The sequence below is a fragment of the Ovis aries genome, chromosome 2 (assembly GCF_016772045.2).
Source record: "Ovis aries strain OAR_USU_Benz2616 breed Rambouillet chromosome 2, ARS-UI_Ramb_v3.0, whole genome shotgun sequence".
NCBI lineage: Eukaryota > Metazoa > Chordata > Mammalia > Artiodactyla > Bovidae > Ovis > Ovis aries.
The window spans coordinates 68,007,336-68,026,245 of NC_056055.1; the positions used below are offsets into that span (position 1 = coordinate 68,007,336).

At 42.7% G+C, this 18,910-nt stretch overlaps 1 protein-coding gene across 11 annotated transcripts in view; it reads right to left on the minus strand.

Moving 5' to 3' along the window:
* Positions 1-18,910, minus strand: part of PIP5K1B (phosphatidylinositol-4-phosphate 5-kinase type 1 beta) — a 554,522-nt gene that overhangs the window by 338,571 nt on the left and 197,041 nt on the right. For 5 of the 11 annotated variants that reach the window (XM_042243376.2, XM_060409392.1, XM_042243373.2 and 2 more), the window contains exon 1: positions 18,391-18,904. The exons of 4 other annotated variants lie outside the window; for them this stretch is intronic. The gene's annotated coding sequence lies outside the window, so the exon portion shown is untranslated. Of the gene's footprint in view, positions 1-18,270; positions 18,905-18,910 lie in introns of those variants that run through there. 2 more of the 11 variants (XM_060409391.1, XM_060409388.1) reach the window with 1 other exon arrangement.

The following is an 18,910-nucleotide window of genomic DNA, read 5'->3' on the forward strand; positions in this document are numbered from 1 at the left end:
ACACACACATATATATACACACACACACAACATTTTTATCCATTCATCTGTTGGACAATTGGGTTGCTTCCATATCTTGGCTATTACAAATAATGCTGCTTAATAAACATTGTGATATATGTATCTTTTCAAATTAATGCTTCTGTTTTTTCCAGAAATATACCCAGGGGTGGAATTGCCAGATCATATGGTAGTTTAAAGTTTTTTGAGGAACCTCCATACTGTTGTCCATAGTGGCTGCCTTAATTTACATTCCCACCAACACTGTGCATGAGGGCGAGTGTATGAGTGTTCTCTTTTCTCCACATCCTCACCCACATCTGCTAGACTTTTTGATGATAGCTATTCTGACTAATCTGTCAATAGCTATCTGTCTGTAAAGTGTATCTGTAAAATGTAAAGTGCTATCTCAGATGGCTTTGATTTGCATTTCACTGATGATTAGAGCTGATGAGCATCAGTTCATGTGCCTGTTGGCCATCTGTATGTCTCCTTTGGAAACATGTCTATTCAGGTCTTCTGCCCATTTTTAACCAGGCTGTTGTTTATTTATGTATATTTTGGATATTAACCCCTTCTCTTTCCTATCATCTGTAAATATTTTCTCCCATCCAGTAGGCTGTTTTCATTTTGTTGATGGTGTCCTCTGCTGTGCAAAAGCTCTTAAATTTAATTAGGTCACATTTGTTTATTTTCACCTTTCTTTTGCCTTATGAAACAGATCCAAAAGAATACGGCTACAATTTATGTTGAAAGAATGTTCTATTTTCTCTTCTAGAAGATTTACAGTTTCAGGTCTTACATTTAGGTCATTCACTTATTTTTGTACACAGTGTGAGGAAATGGTCTAATCTCATTCTTTCACATGTATCTGTCCAGCTTTCCCAATACCACTTACTGAAGTCTTTTCTCCATTGTATATGCTTACCTTCTTTGTTATAGATTGGAGAGTATTCTTCTTCTTTAACAAGTAAACAGACGTTTCACTTTCTTCAACAAATCTCCATGTCCAAAATTCACCTCTTTTTAAAGATAAAACTATGCTGCTCTCCTCATTCATGTTAAGGGTACATTTAAGTTCTGGAACTCTGATCAGGCAGACTTTAGCAGAGTCCTATGGTGTCTCAGACTGGGGAGCAGACTTCTTTTATGGGACCCCATTACAGTAGTTGCTATTAATACAACCTTTACTTCAGACCTCTTTACCCATGGGCTATAGAGGTGGTTGTTTGGAGCCTGGCCTCCTCCTGTAATTCTTATGAAATAAATTCTCTAATGTGCATGATTTTTCTCTATGGAATTCAGAGGCCATCATTCCATTTGACCTCATAGCATACCTTTGAACTAGGCCAGGAGCCCGTGTATATATTCTTATTCCATAGATGAGAATAATCTAGTGAAGCCTGCTCAGTCATGTCTGACTCTTTGCAACCCCATGGACTATACAGTCCATGGAATTTTCCAGGCCAGAATACTGGAGTGGATTGGTAAGTCGCTTCAGTCATGTCTGACTCTGTATGACCCCATAGGTGGTGGCCCACCAGGCTCCTCCATCCCTGGGATTCTCCAGGCAAGAACACTGGAGTGGGTTGCCATTTCCTTCTCCAATGCATGAAAGTGAAAAGTGAAAGTGAAGTCGCTCAGTTGTGTCTGACTCTTAGCGACCCCATGGACTGCAGCCCACCAGGCTCCTCCGTCCATGGGATTTTCCAGGCAAGAGTACTGGAGTGGGGTGCCATTCCCTTCTCCAAGGGATCTTCCTAGCCCAGGGATCAAACCCAGGTCTCCCGCATTGCAGGTGGATTCTTTACCATCTCAGCCACAAGGGAAGCCCAATAGAAGAGAATAAAAAGGTGCAAAGGGGTCAAACCCCTGACCAGAGGTCACCAAAATGTCAGGAGATGGATCCGGATGAGCCAGAATCTCTGCTTTTAGGGCCAGATCTCTCACTGAACCCAGATTCAGCCTAGGCAAATGTATGGGATGTATGCATGCTTGCTCAGTCATGTCCGACTCTTTGTGACCCCATGGACTGGAGCCCGCAAGGCTCCTCTGTCCACCGAATTTTCCAGGCAAGAATACTGGAGTGGGTTGCCATTTCCTTCTCCAAAGGATCTTTTCAACCCAGGGATCGAACTCATGTCTCTTGCATGTCCTGCACTGGCAGGTGGGTTCTTTACCAGCTAAGCCACCAGTGAAGACCTATGAGGTATGCGTGCTTGCTCAGTCGTGTCTGAGTCTTTGTGACCCCATGGACTGTAGCCCGCCAGGTGCCTCTGTCCATGGAATAAAAATAGAGGAAGTACAATCCAATGAAACCTGGAGATGAACTCTGCTTGCAATAAGCAATGGTAGGTGTAGGGAAGCAGCTAAATTCCCTTCCTCTGAAAGTTTCAAATAGTGAGAATAACAGATGACAAGAATTTTACACTGGTTTCATGGACTTGTTTTGCTAGTTTCTTTTTTGTTTAATAAGAAATAGAACCTTTTAGTCACAAATTCATTGTAAGCAGGCATTTTCAATTTGGTTCAAGAGGCCTCAACTGCTCTAAATCCTTAAAGAACTTTGAGTTGTTCACCTTTTTACCTGGTTCCTCTAAAGGAGAATAACAATAAACAAAAAGCAGAAGCAGCAGCCAGTGTGTAGGAAGACACTGGAGCTGTCAGGCTGTGTGGGAAAGATAAAGCAGGAGACGACATGGACCTGGCTGTCAGGACTGGGCCTGCAAGGACAGAGAAGCTGAGAACAAAAGAAAAGTCAGCCTCCAGGGAAAGTTCCAAGACAGTAGTAAGAGCAAGAATGCCAAAGGGAGTGTATGCCTGAGAAATCACTCTTGGGCACATGTGGGGATCAGAACTGGGACGTATGTGGTGGTATCATGAAAATCTGATACCATTTCCTTCAACAGAGAAGAAAATAGAAGAAGATTCAGTTTTTAAGAAATAGAATGAGGAAGGTATAAAGACATGAAATTGCAAGTGAAGATCAGGGAATGATGTTGGTTCTTAGGCACGCTCTCTTCTTAGTTTGCAAACCCTTCCAGGGAAGTTTCATCTAATTCCATGGCTTTGATCACCGGCAGGAGACCATATCACTGTCTGCATCATGGGCCTCTCTCCTCACCTCCACGCTTGTACACTGAATGTCCTGCTGGTCTGAATTGCTGCTCAGAGACCCATGACCATAACACGGCTAGTGTCTCCATCATGAGCCCCTCTCCTTACAGCCACACTCCACCTACACATCCCACAGGGACCGCAAACAAATGGGCAAAACTGGACTCATCACCCCGGCCCTCCCGCCTCTGCCACCACATGTGTGCTGCCTCTTCTCCATACTCTCAGTGGACCATCATTCTCCCATCTCCTCAGCTACTCAAGCCAGAACTAGAGAATCATCATCATCTACCTCTTCCATTCCCTCAAAATCCACATGCAAGTGGTCACCAAGTCGCATCAGTTCTCTTCAATCTCAAATCTGCTCATGCTTCCCCATCCTCACTACCGCGTTCAGGTCCTCCTCATCTCTACTGTAGCTGTATCATCTGCTGTAACTAGCCTTTCTGTCTTCAGTCCCTTTCCCATCTCATTCACCTTCCAAACCATAGCCCAGGCTGCTGATCTAGCACAAAGCATGAGTCATCACTTGTCTATGAAAATCTCCTAGGTGTTGCCTCACTGCCAACAGAAGAAAGTTCAAACTCCTCAGCACATGTGATAAGATGTCCATGGTCTGGCTCCAACACACCCCTCCAGCCCGATTTCCTTCCACCCACACATATCCTACTCATTATCAGATTATATAGCTCCCAAACATACCAGGAAACTTTATGGCTTTATGTCTTCTGTGTTGTGCTTGGTACAGAGGAAGAGTTTAAGAAATGGTAGTTGGTATCACTACTACAAGGATGACAATGAGAACAACACTGATGATGATGATGATGAATGGTCAACTATGGTCTTATGGACAAGACCAAAGCATTTAGATTTGGAGCATAACAAAGCATCTAAGGATTTGGGGGCATGGTACTGATAAAATTATAATCTCTGGTAACAGGTATTATAACTGACTAAAAAGGGAGAGGGGGGAGGTATTGGAACCATTTGGGAAGCTGCTATGATAGTCCAGGTAGGAGGTGTTTAATATAGCAAATATACGTGAAAATGGAAGAAAATTTAAAAAAAAATTCCTCGTGACTTGGTAGCTGCACAGAAATAACGATGAGCAAAATAAAAAGACTGCTAAAATTTCAAGAGCAGGTTAAAAAGAAAGGTATCTGATGAAAATCTAGAATTTAGGGATGCAGATCAATTCATGTTTTTAAAAGGTACAAGTATAGATTTTATAAGTATTTTTCATAGGGGTAAGAGTTGGGCTCACAAGAGCAGATAAGTGACTAAGAGAGTGAAGCATGAATTATTAAATAGTTCTAAATGTTACAGGCCAAAAAGCAAGAGGTGGACAAAAAGAGTAAAACAAGGCTGCTCATTGGGAAAGGAACTTGAAATCAGTTGGAAGACTAGCAGCTAGACTTGTTAACATTTTAGAAAGGAGGAGGACCTAAGAAGAGGAAGAAAAGACAATTGTGGCTTAAGAAAATCATTCATTCATTCAACAAACATCCACTGAGAGCTATCTGTGCTAAACACTTTTCTAGGTGCTGGGCATACAGGAGCCAACACACACAGTCCCTCCCCTTGTAGAAGTTCACCTCCCAGTGTGAGAGGCGGACAGTGATGAAAACAACAAAAACAGAATATCAGGAAGTGCTTGTGACCATCTCTAAAGCTGCTAAGTGCGTGGGGAGGACACTTCAGGCTCAGTTCTAAAAAGCTGCCAGAAGTCTTCTGACATATGTGGAGAGTGACTGTTCTTTATATACGGTTTGCATGAAATGAAATGATGCATCATGTTTACAATATAAATTGCCATGTAGGAGAGGAAGTTTCTGAGAAACTGCAAAACAGTGAAGCCCACCTCCACACAAATCTTAAAGGTTCTATTTCCATTCAATCCTTTATAAACAAACATAAGCAAAGGCATGTTTCTCTCTTAACCCTTAGCGTGAGAGACTGATTTCTCATTTTCCAGAAATCTTTGCCACTCTGCCTAAACTACCTGTCTTGGGGAAAACAATAAAGAGCGTTTAAATAGAGCTTGCCAAAGCAATGACACTACTGTTTCCATACATGAATGCATAGGCCTAAGGACAGTCTAGCTCTCACCACTTAAAAATAAGTTAAAATTTTCATATTCACCTCACTTGTTTTATTGTAGGTATTAAAGTTATTTTTTCCAGTAGAAGATGGACATCAGAGAGACTGGAGAAGTTTCTATGCAATTTTTCCAATGGAACATGAGTTACCTTTGGTAATCTATAACCTCCAAAGGCATAAAATATTAAAAATGAAAGTCTCACCATTACACCCATAAATTACCACTGTTTAAATTAAATGGGAAAGAAAAAAGCCTATGAAAGTATGCTTTAGACCATAATGTAGTAAACACACACAAATATTTTAAACAAATGAAAAAGAAAGCATGAATATCTCAGCCTAAAAAGGTAGCACTTTATCTTAGCCCAAAAACAATAGATAAGAAAACCATACTCTTTATTGGCCAAAGAACTAAATGAATGAGAAAAACTAAAGCTTGCTTGCTTGAGATTTTCCCTAAAAAAGCCACTTTTTCTTTCTTAAAATAAGTTTCAAGTCAATGAGTAAGATGAGTCTGTTTGGGAAACAATTCAGATAAATAGGTGTTATCTGGCTCCCAAGATCACAACATATTCTCAGTAGCCAACAGTGAGTGGAAGGGTTATCACTGTTGAAAGTCACAGAAATGGGGTCAAAAAATATTTTTTAAAAGGCAGGTAAGATTTTCAAAATTAGCAAAGTGGGGTCACTGCGTACAAGAGCAAAGAGCCTTATATCCCTGAATGAATCTGGAAGTTATCACTTTATTATAACAAATGAGATATACTCCATGCTGTAAAATCTTTTAAAGAATCAGGGAAGGTAGTGGCAACGTTGGGGAAATTTTCTATACAAAAATTGGCTATAATAAATTTGGATTCTTAAGTAAGCAAACCCTTAGCAATCAAGAACTTTGTTTTAGAAGTAAACAGCCTGCCCCAAAGTTCTGAGTAGTCAAGAGTTCCCTGTTGTAAAACACATGAAAAGATGCTCAACATCGCTCATTGTTAGAGAAATGCAAATCAAAACTATAATGAGGTATCACCTCACACCAGTCAGAACAGCCATCATCAAGAAGTCCACAAGCAATAAATGCTAGAGAGGGTGTGGAGAAAAGGGAACACTCTTGCACTGTTGGTGGGAATGTAAATTGATACAGCCACTATGGAAGACAGTATGGAGATGCCTTAAAAAACTAGGAATAAAACCACCATATGACCCAGCAATCCCACTCCTAGGCATATACCCTGAGGAAACCAAAATTGAAAAACACACATGTATCCCATTTTTCACTGCAGCACTATACACAGTACCTAGAACATGGGAGGAACCTAGATGTCCATCAACAGATGAATGGATAAAGAAGTTGTGGTACATATACACAATGGAATATTACTCAGCCATTAAAAGGAACACCTTTGAGTCAATCCTAATAAAGTGGATGAACATAGAACCTATTATACAGAGTCAAGCAAGTCAGAAAGAGAAAGATAAATACCATACTCTAACGCATATATATGGAATCTAGAAAAATGGTACTGAAGAATTTACTTACAGGGCAGCAGTGGAGAAACAGACAGAGAGAATAGACTCATGGACATGGGGAGAGGGGAGGAGAGGGTGAGATGCATGGAAAGAGTAACATGGAAACTTACATTACCATATGCAACATAGATAGCCAACGGGAATTTGCTGTATGGCTCAGGAAACTCAAACAGGGGCTCTGTATTAATCTAGAGGGATGGGATGGGAAGGAAGATGGGAGGGAAGTTCAAAAGGGAGGGGATATATGTATCCCTATGGCTGATTCATGTTGAGGTTTGACAATGAAAATTCTCTAAAGCAATTATCCTTCAATAAAAAAATAAATAAATTATTTAAAAAAATAAGAGTTCCCTGTTTTAAGCTCCTTTCATTTTATGCTTGAATGGCCAATTAAAATTGGCAGACTTGATGTCTCAATGAATTTCAGTCAGAAAAAAAACATGCTGTCAAACTGTTCTTGACATATTTTTTAGGTTAGTTTCATTTTTCTTCTTATAGTACCTTAGGTTCTTACTAAAATAAATTATTAGGAACTTTTGAATGAGCATTCTATGAAAAAATGTAGCCATGCCCCAGTTTAAAGGTCATATTTCATCACTGTAGGTGATTTACCCTGTATAGCAGACAAAGTGGTTTTATGAGTTAATTTTCCCCAACACCAAGTTCTATTAGATGCCTACTCTCCAATCTCACAATGTTTTTTGACAGAAATTAAAATTTTGCAGGGAGAGTCTGATAGGGTTGTTAACTCACAACCCTCCCTGAACCCCCAAAGGTGGAAAGAGCAGTGGATGGGGAATGACAGAGAGGCCCTCAATAAATGTACACCTCTGGACTGAGCTTCTGCAAAGGCAGCACTGGAGGGGACAATAGAATAGATTCATGTCTTCCAAACTGCAGGTCTCAGCCCATCAACAGGGAGTAAAACCAACATGGCAGATCACGATCAGTATTTGGTAGAGCTTGGAGGTGGGACGGAACTGATCAGAAAATACTGAGATGGTTGGATGGCATCATAGACTCAATGGACATGAGCTTGAACAAACTCCAGGAAACAGTGAAGGACAAGGAAGCCTGGCGGGCTGCAGTCCATGGGGTTGTAAAGAAGGGACATGACTTAGCAACTGGACAACAACAAGAGCACATCTCACACAGTCTAGGCTAAGTATTGTTCCATGAATCTTTGTTTTGAATATATCATTTATATGTCTATGTCTGTCCTGGCTTTCAATATAGAATGTGCTTCTTAAAGGGCACTGAGTTGGCCACAAAGGGTTAACACACCCCCCTCCACCCCCCCAAATTCATATTTTGAAATCCTAACCCCAGTGTGATGGTATTAGAAGATGGAGCCTTTGGGAGGTGGCCTGGCTATGAAGGGGGTTCCTTTATGAATGGGTTTAGTGCTCTTATGAAAGAGACCCCAGGGAGGGTTCTTGCTCTCTTTCCACCATTTGATGACAATGAGAAGTCAGCAGTCTGCAACCTAGAAGAGGGTTCTCACCAGAACCGGACCATGGTGGCATCCTGATCTCAGATGAACAGCCTCCAGAACTGTAAGAAATAAGTTTCTGTTGTTTGCAAGCCACCCAGTCTGTGTTACTTTGTTTTAGCAGCCCAAACTGATTAACACAGTTTGGTACTTCTCTATTATTTACAGTTCAAGGGACACTGAGTAACTGAAAAGGCCATGTGCGAAGATTAAAAGCAAGCTTGAAGTGAAGTCGCTCAGTCCTGTCCAACTCTTTGCGACCTCATGGACTGTATGTAGCCTACCAGGCCCCATCCATGGGATTTTCCAGGCAAGAATACTGCAGTGGGTTGCCATTTCCTTCTCCAAAGCAAGCTTAGCATAAGCTAATTTCTGTTAACTGATCTCTAAAGGATCCTACAATCCCGTTTCCTATTCATCCTAAAAATACCTAGAAGATCAAAGATAACGTTTTCAGCCTTTAACTCCTTACTCAACAACTGCTTTTCTCTTATCTAAACAGCAGTCTTTGGTTCCTGTTAGAATATCGCCTATGTGCTCAGCTGCTCAGTCATGGCCAACTCTGTGATCCTACGGACTATAGCCCACCAGGCTCCTCTGTCCTTGGAATCTTCCAGGCAAGAAAACTAGAGTGGGTTGCCATTTTCTTCTCCAGGGGATCTTCCCACCCAGGGTCGAACCCCTGGATTTCTCTTGCATTTCCTGCACTGGCAGTTGGATTCTTTACTGCTGAGCCACCAGGAAAGCCCAAGTGAACCATAAAATCTTGGTATTTGGTGAGGCTTGGGCAAGACCCTAGGATCACACTGGAGTCTTCATCCTGTGGCTGTAAGAGCAACCAACTATAGTTATGACCATGGCCTGACCACATTCCAGGGAGAAAAACCATCAAAGTATGTTGTTTGGAAGAGCAAGTCCTCAGACTTGTGCAAGAGTTCTAAAGCTACAGATCTGGAGAGCCCCAGGGGCCAAAATATGTCTGCTTCCTGAAGGGCCTGCCAGGGTGTGAGAGGTAAGGATCCAGCCAGCACACCTAGGGTCCTTTCCAGCCACTTCAATTGCTCTGGCTGCAGTATGGATGATGGATTAGAGGAGGGCCAGCGTGGACTCAGGAGCCCAGGGAGGTGATGGTTAGAATTCAGCAGAGAAATGTGAAGTTGGACTAGGGCAGAATCAGCAGAAACTATGAGAACCAGATGGAAGAGGGAGATATTCAGCAAGCAAGATTGACAGAAATACAAGTAAGATTGACAGAAATAGGTGATGGGTTAGATGTGGTGAATGAGAAAGATGGGGTCAAGGATAGCTCCAAGTTTCTGTTTCCTATGAGGCAGTGGCTAGTGATGCCCATCACAGATCTAAGCAAGAGGACAAGGCAGGAAAAGATCAGGATTATGGTCTTGGGCATGAAAAGTTTCAGGTGCCTTTGAGATAGCCAAGTGCAATGTCAATTATGTAATCTAGTGCTCACAGAGAGGCCTAGGTTGGAGATGTAAATTTTAGATTCACTTATATCTTTCTTTTTAAATTTTTTCTTCAAAATTACATTTTGAGACACAAGTGTTTGAAACAGAAAAGAATGAGGGCTTTAAAATCAGAAAATCCAGAGATGAAACTGTCTCTTACTGACTGTGTTCACAAGCCTGCACCTAGCCCAATCAGGTTTCCAATTTCCCCTTTATCAGTAAGAAAGCTGCAGCCCACCGTCAGGAGCATGGTGAAGATGAGGAGAAACAGCACTTGAGAAGTGCCTGGAACAGAGCAGGTTCTCAGCACAGGGGAGCCAGATCCATGCTGGGCTTTTTTGTATACCCCCTAGCACTTGATACTGTCCTGGCTAAGGATTCCATCAACATTTAGTATGAAATACTAAATTTAGTTGTTGAAATACTCAGAATTGTCAGCAAACCACTATTTCCTAGATAACCACTAGCTCTCAAAATCATTCCTCCACCTGGCACCCTACTGAAGCAACACTCAAACATAAGCTATGCATGGAGCATGTCTTCCTCCATCACCCACATACCCTGGTGCATCTCCCAGCCCTGGGAGTACCCACCACTTGGCAGGGGCCAGTGACTATCCACAGCTTGTTTGTACTATCTAAAGTCCTTGATACCCAATCCGGTCATATGAAGTTGTTCTCCTGTGGTCTACAAGGATGCGAGAAAAGCCAAGACTGGCTCTATCTCTTCTCTGGTATTTCTAGAGCAGGCAGATGGCACCCTCTCCATACACCCTGAAATTCATCTGGGAATACCAAGCATTTCAGGAGGCTTAGATTTTGAGCAATGGATTTACCATTTCCTGCCAATATTGGGATTTCCCAAGTGGCTCAGAAGAATCCACCTGTAATGCAGGACACGCAGCGTAAGTGGGTTCGATCCCTAAGTTGTGAAGATCCCCTGGAGGAAGGCATGGCAAACCACTTCAGTATTCTTGCCTGGAGAATCCCCATGGACAGAGGACCCTCGTGGGCTATAGTCCATGGGGCTGCAAAGAGACGTGACTGAAGCAACTGAGCACGCATGCATGCACACACACACCGATATCGAGTGCGCATCAGAATCACCTGTCACTCAGATTCTTGATCCCCATCCCCAGAGTTTCTGACTCAGTTAGCCTGGGGTACAGTATAAGAATCTGCATTTCTAACAAGTCCTCAGTTCTAGGGACAACACCCAAGAACCTGGCTTCTTCCTGAGACTGGGTAATGGCAATTTCTAACTAACATTTAAAAAGAAACCAGCTGAAGTTGGGAAGGTTTACCTGGAGTGTCATAGGAAGTTGCCCTGTATATTATCACTGTGGTATCTCACTTAAGAGTTATATATGTTTGGGATTTTTGTACTTTCAGACCTTATTTTAATAGTTTCCTAATGTTTTGTCTTATGCTTCATAATTTCTACTTATTTGTTCTGTTATTTTTGAAAAAGAAAAAGCAAGAACTCTTTATATAGAGATACCTCTTCATACTGATGCCAGAACCTAAACCATCACTGTTACCTTCTTCTGGAGGACCTAGTTGTCATTTTCATGGAGTTGTCATAGCCAGCCTTTAAGAACAATCTTCACACCTCAAACTATTTGGCTTGAGAAACCTCAGTGGTGGCCCAATTCATCCTGACAGGATGAATGGGACCTATTCATTCACTGACTTACTGTTTACTGGGCACCTAGTATATGTCAAGCATTTTCTTGATAAGCAATGTTAAGGAACCATGACATCCACCCTTAAGGAGTTTATAATCTTAAGTTGAGTGTGAGTTTGAGTAGAGGTGATAAAAAAAATAAGTAAAATACAGAGATGTATAAGTATCTACTGTGATAGGTGAAGAAAACATAGGAAGAAGGTCCCCTTTAGGTTAGATGATCAGAGAAAGTCTCTAGAGGAGGCGACATTTAAATTGATTAACTTAGAGAGGCTTAAAGTCCATTCTTTTCTGTGTATCCTGAACCAAATTCACTCATATGCCACTCTAGGAGCTTTAAAAATGTTTACCTGATAATTATAAACAGTAGAAAGAACAGATTTCCTATTTAGATTATTATTTCTGTTAAGGAAGAGAAAAAAATCATTCCTAGGAACCATTGAAGTTGGCAGTCTGGTGAATAAATACCATTTATGATGTAAAAAGAAGGACTACAATAAACTATTGAAACTAGTGTTTATCAGTCTGTCTGCCATTTCTAAGAGGGTCTGGAAAATAATGAAATCAGAATAATCATGAAATGTCTCAAGGTTTTGAAGAGTAATCTTCATGTAAATTCATAAGCTGTTTGGTATATATTTATTAAATCCCCATCTTTTCCCATACATAATGCTAAGTTCCAAGAATACAAAAATAAAATGTGATGCCTAACCATTCCCACTGACAAACATTAGCTAAACACCTATGATGCACTTACCACTTCCTCAAGCTGGTCACAGTTTTGCTTCTTTTTATTGTTGTTTTGTTTCCTTACTTTATCAGTAAATGCTATGACCAAATGATCAAGAGATAATTATGCTGATCGTAGTATTTTGTAAAGTATGCTTTAAATGCTGAAAATCCTGGATAAATAACAAGGTCCTATTGTACAGCACAGGGAACTATATACAATATCCTCTGATAAACCATAAAGGAAAGAATTTTTAAAAGAATGTATGTGTGTATGTGTATATATATATATAGATATATGTACAACTTTGCTGTACCTCAGAAATCAATAACTTTGGAAATCAACTATCCTTAAGCAAAAAAAAAGAAAGAAAGAAAGAAAATTCACTACTCAGTAAGTAGAATCTACTGAATTTCTTGTGCAAATCTATGAAGCAAAGAAACACATTTTTATGGCCAGCTATAATTTCCTCCTAAACCCCTTGCTCAACATTATTGGATAGCAATGGCTTAAGTATTACCTTTCTCTTACAAAACAGAGGAATTTTCTACAGTCTTGTGTCTTTAGTCCTGGGATTTTAGTTCCAATTCAAGGTAATTATATTGTACTTCTTGGGCCTGCAGTACTTGCAAGCTCCATCCTTGCCTGAAGAAACTCTACTGAAAGACACAAGCCCGTTTTTAGTGAGAGCAATACTACCCACAAATGCTGTGTAGTTCAATATACAATTTTATAACTGACTTTCAAAAACCTTTAGAGAAACAGATCTCAAGAACTTGCTCACCCATTAGTGAACTCCTCCAAACATACTGCACACCTACTGTTAATTCATCCCGTGAACAATGCAGAAGACTTTCTAAAAGAAGAATACACACCTCATGGAGTTGTCTTTCAAACACAGGTTTGTTTTAACTTAAAATGACAATACCTAAGAACGGTCAGTTGACTAGACATGTAAAGACATCTCAGTTATTATGTTTCAAATCTTCCCAAGAGTAACCTAATTTGGGTAGGGCTCCCGTGTTTTCCTATATTATCTCCTTACACACCTCGGATGGACTTCCCTGGTGGCCGAGATGGTAAAGAATCTGCCTGCAATGTGGAAGACCTGGGTTCGACCCCTGGGTTGCGAAGATCCCCTGGGGAAAAGAATGGCTGCCCAGTCCAGTATTCTTGCCTGGAAAATTCCATGGACAGAGAAGCCTGTCAGGCTATAGTCCATGGGGTCACAAAGAGTTGGACATGACCAAGTGAATAACACAAGCACGCGCGCGCGCGCGCGCGCACACACACACACACACACACACCCACCCCTCTAATGAAGTTAGACACAGTAGATACAATGGAATACATAAAATTAAGCCTGGTTTCTCTGGCCTAATCTTTTATCCTGAAAGGAACCTGACTGAATAAAATGCTTCATCAATAGGAGCCAATTTTGACTTCAAAAATGTCATCAAGAGATTAAGCTTAATGTTAAAAAAAAAAAAAAGAAAAATACTAAATAAAACAAAAGGCTAGGTTTCTTCCCTCCTCCATTTTCCTGGCATTTAGATAAGTCCACAAATGAACAGCTGAGCTACATAATGTACAGTTCTAACTGGGCAGCTTCTAGAAAAATAAAAGGACTCCTTCCAACGCCCGTTAATGTGCTTGATACAAAAAGAACATGTTTCTGCAACAAATATATTTCAGGCTTGATTTTTACAGAGTAACTAATGAAGGCTCCAGCCATAGGGGAAAAGAATTATTTTTCCAGGATATTAAATGTTCTGACTCACCATTTAACAGAAGTACAACTTAAATGAATATGCAAATTAAATGTATACATATTTATGACTTTATCCATGTATGACAAGGCCTATGGCTTCTGGTTTTATTAACCAGGAAGAAAAACCTGGAAAACTACCATACATTTGTATTTCTATTCAAATAGTTCCTTCTCCCCAAGCACTGGTTGAAACAAAGTACTAATTCTGAGTCTAGTGATATATATAAGCCAAGAGAATCATAGTGAACGGATGAAAATGGACATTGTCTCCTTTATTATCTGTTTGGACAAGAAGATGTAAAAATATAAATACGAAACCATTAAAAATGTGAAACCTCATGAACAATTACTAGTAAACAGAATTTTTCTGTTACTCTCTATGATTTCTAGAAGTCAAAAATGCGCTCTCACCATAGAATCCCTAGTAAAACCTTGAGTAAGAATCAAGAATTCCACACTAGCCGTAGTCCTCCTGCTAAACATCTGTGAGACTACAAGGCAATTCACCACTCCAAGCCTCAGCTATTTTACCCATAAAAGGCCCAAGTTTCTGAACTAGTTAATATTTGAATTCTTTATCAGAAAGAAATCTACCCTCAATCCCCCATGGGTTAGTAAGACCATTCTAATTATTTGTCATCATTCTTCTAAAAGTTAAAACACTCTTTTGTGCATATAGGAAGGATGGCTGGAAAGAGAAGAGGATTCTTAGAGGGAACAGAAGCGAGGCTGGTTTTGTTAATTAGGTTCCTCCTCTGAAACCACGAGTCAGTATTAGCATATACTGAAATTTACCCAAATATAAGAATGGTTGGTATCTTCATCTCAAGACATATTCTTTCAGGAAAGGGCACAAGTCAATTTCTACGAATGTATATTTCAGCCAGTTGCACTTTACTAACAACTAAGGCAGGCAAGAGGCAAGCAAAAGAGAATGACATAGATGTCAATTTATGGTCTACACTGAGAAATAAACACTCATCTTTGTATGATGTAATCAGGAAGGAAAGATACAACATGCGCCTGCCAGCTCCAGGAGACACACCTCTCACAGGTAAATTACCTTATGGGTCAGCAGATGCTGGGAGTTTACATGATGAGATGCTCTCTAAGGATAAGATGCTTTGCTTTCCTCCTTCATTCAACTCTTCATTGGCTACTTACTATATCAAATCCCAAAGCCAAAAAAATAAATGAAGGTATGAACTGACAGTCTATAATATTCATGTAAACCTTGACATTTATTTTAGAGTAGTTCAGCCCCTGAGAATATTTCCAAACAAAACAATAATACTAAACAATATAGATGCTAAGCTAAAGTGCCCTTGGAATTTTCTTTCCCTTCATTAAGTGGTATGTGATGAAGGGGAAGTGTGTGTTAATCGCTCAGTCATGTCCGACTCTTTGTGATCCCATGGACTGTAGCCCACCAGGCTCCCTTTGTCCACAGCATTCTCTAGGGAAGAGCACTGGAGTGAGTAGCCATGCTGTTCTCAAGGGAATCTTCCCAACCCAAGGATCAAACCCAAGTCTCCTGCACTGCAGGCAGATTCTTTACCATCTGAACCACCTCATTAAGTGGTATGTAATGAAGGGGAAGTAAATTACAAGTGGAATAGGTAACTCGGATTACCTCAGTTAATACAGGGTGAAAAATTTTCTTTCCCCTAGAGAAATGATTTTATTGGATTACAAATATATTGATAAGCATTATAGAATGCTAAAACCAGAAAGAGAAAAATAATACAAACTTCTTGTTTTATATGTGAGAGACTTGAGGTTCAAAGGTGGTAGAATTTGGTCCAAGTTATACAGCTAAATCCCTGGAGGAGAAAACGGCAACCCACTCCTATATGTTTTTGCCTGGAAAATCCCATGAACAGAGGAGCCTTGTCGGCTACAGTCCATGGGGTCACAAAAGAGTCACACAACTTAGAGACTAAAGAAAAACACACAGTCAAGTATACTGCCAGAGCTAGAACCCAGGTCACCAGCAAGCAGGCTTCACAGTCCCTGATGTTTTGCATCCCATGATGCCTCCACATTGTTGTCAGAAGTGAAACAATGTCACAATCTACAAAGCAAAGGACTAGACACCAAGAGCTTTGAGTTCTAGTCTTGTAAACTCTACTAGATTAGACATGATACTATACAAAACTAATCACTTGTCTAAACCTCAGTTTTCTCAACTGTTGAAATTTGAACAGTAATTCACAGTGAGACAGTGCAAACCACAATAAATGCAGAAATGTCTGGCCATTGTAAAAACCTTATACAAGCACAGAAGTAGCACTGGGTGGATGATAATAGTGGTGGTGATGATTTCAGACAACCTGTTGCTGCTGCTAAGTCGCTTCAGTCGTGTCCGACTCTGTGTGACCCCACAGACGGCAGCCCACCAGGCTCTGCCGTCCCTGGGATTCTCCAGGCAAGAACCCTGGAGTGGGTTGCCATTTCCTTCTCCAATGCATGAAAGTGAAAAGGGAAAGTGAAGTCGCTCAGTCGTGTCCGACTCTGTGTGACCCCATAGACGGCAGCCTACCAGGCTCCTCTGTCCATGGGATTTTCCAGGCAAGAGTACTGGAGTGGGTTGCCGTTGCCTTCTCCTTCAGACAACCTGGCTTCAACTTTAATTCCAGCCACTTGTTACCTTGATAAGTCATTAAACCTGTGAGCCTCACATTCCTCTTGTGAATATCTGGTTAATAATTTTTGCCCTGCCTCCCACAGAAATGGTCAGAATTAAAAGTTTTTAAGAGACTGTTGTTATTGTTTCAGTTGCTAACTCAAATCTGACTCTTGGAACCCCATGGACTATATAGCCCATGGGATTCCTCTATCCATAGGATTTTCCAGTGAACAAGACTGGAGCGGGTTGCCATTTCCTTATCTGGGGAATCTTCCAGACCCAGGGATTGAACCTGAGCCTCCTACATTGGCAGGCAGGTTCTTTACCATTGAGCCACCAGGACAGCCCTTCAGAGAATATGAAAAAGCATTTACAAAGCAAGGCATTGATGCAAATGTGAGGTATTACCAAATCCCTCTAGTCTTATTTGGACAAAGATATGACGAGATTTTTTTCATTTTTTGAAGTGTTCCTCCTCAACTGAGACGTCGTTATGCATCAGTCTCAGTCTCACCAGCTTTCTCATCAGTTTTCCTAAGTCTCCACAGAAGGCACCATTCCCCTCAGCTCAGAGATTGTGCTTGCTGCTTACTCAGCTTCCCACTGGCAAGGACTTATCTGAGAAAGGCTTATTGCTAGGGCCTCCTTTCGACTGGAAATGCCCTGACAAAAGCTTCCATGAACACTCTTATACTTCATCACATTAAAAGTGGAAAGGAATCCAACCCTTTGGCTTTTCTCCACTCCCAGCACTCAGCCTTTACATAGAAGAGACAGAAGCCTGGGTGGATGCTTTTCACCGGAAGGGCAACAAGGGTTACCCAAACCCATGCTTGGTAGTACTGATGGGGAGACTGCTGCTTCTTTGCGGATGACTAGCACATTCTTAGGCCCAACCGGCCTCTCAAGGGTCACTCACCTTAGAGCTAGGGCCCCTGGCAGGCTGAGAATATGATAGAAAAATAGAAGGGTGGGGGAGTGGGGGTGCGCAGCATTTTTGGTCTGCAACATGCTAGCTACCTTAAAAAAAAAAAAATCAGAGTAACTAGCATTTCTTTGCTGAGAACCCAGATGTCAGTTGATCAGAAGGAAAAACTCATCAGCCTATCCAAACAACTCTGGAACAGGTTTCCATCCAGCCACGCCGGGCACCAGAGACAAGTGAGCTGAGGCTGGGTGGGGGGGTAAGAACTGACAACAGGCTCATCTGCATAGATGAACGATAAGCTGCCATTTGTTGTCTTCTGTTTTGGTGACTCTTGGCACCAGCTTGGCAAATCAAACCCCGGAGTTCTCCCTCTCCGGTGCCCCCACACTCCCACCCCCCTGTCCCAGCTGTTGAAGCGTCACGTTGACCCGGCTGGGGAAGAGAAGCAGGTGAAACGCACAAGTCTGTATATTGCTGCATTTAGGCTGAAACCACGCCGCACCTGTTCAATCCGGCTCCGACGCCAGAGACCAGAACACCGACTCGTAAGCCCCTTTTGAGATCCCAGGGGCGCCTAACAAGTTCGCCGCTGTTTAATATCCGGAGACGGTAGTGGGAGAGCTCTCTTTTTGCAGCCAAACTCAGCTGGCTACCCAGAAAAAGGGAAGGGGGCTCCGGCTCAAGTGAACCCAGAGTGATCCCCAGTGTCACTGCGGCCCCGGGGATCCGGGTAGTAAGCGGACTGGGTGCCCGCGGGGAGCGCGCAGCCGTGGCCCGGAGGAATGAAGGTCCCGCTTCGGTGGCCACGAGAACCCCCTCCACCCTACCTCCAGCACCAGACGGACAAAGTCAGCGTCGAGAGATCGCCAGGATTCATCAGAGCCCCCAAGCTCGAGTCCAAAAGGAGGGTCGCGGGAGGAGGAGCAGTGGACGCGCAGGAAACTTACCTCACCGGGACAGCCTTCGGGCACCTCCGGTGTCGAGACCAGTTGCGCCACAGCGTGCAAGTTATCGGGACGTTGTCTCTTCCCCGGGTCGAAGGGAGAGCCGTGCAGGCAAGGGGCGGGGGTGGTCAGCGGGGCGGGGCCCGGGCCCGGGCGCGGCGCGGGCAGGTGCCGGGGCCCCAGCCGCGGGACCAAACTCGCCCCGGACGCGCCTCAGCGGGGGCGCGCGGCTGCGAGTGTGCAATGCGCGCGCGCCGCGGCCAGAGTGTGTCCCCGCTTTCCCCTTCCTTCCCCGCCGGTCCTGCGGCCAGACTGAGCCCCGAGCGCCCGCCGAAGCCCCCAGTGCTCTGAGCGGCTCCACCGCCGGGCGCACTCTGGCCGCGGCGCGTTCGGGGTCGGGGGCCGGGGACTGAGGAGCAGGGCGCCCCCGGGCTTGGGCGCAGGTTCCTGCGCAGAGCGCGCTGGAGTCGGAGCGAGGCGCGGAGAGAGCTGGCTGCGCGGCGGCGGCCGCAGCTCTGAAAGG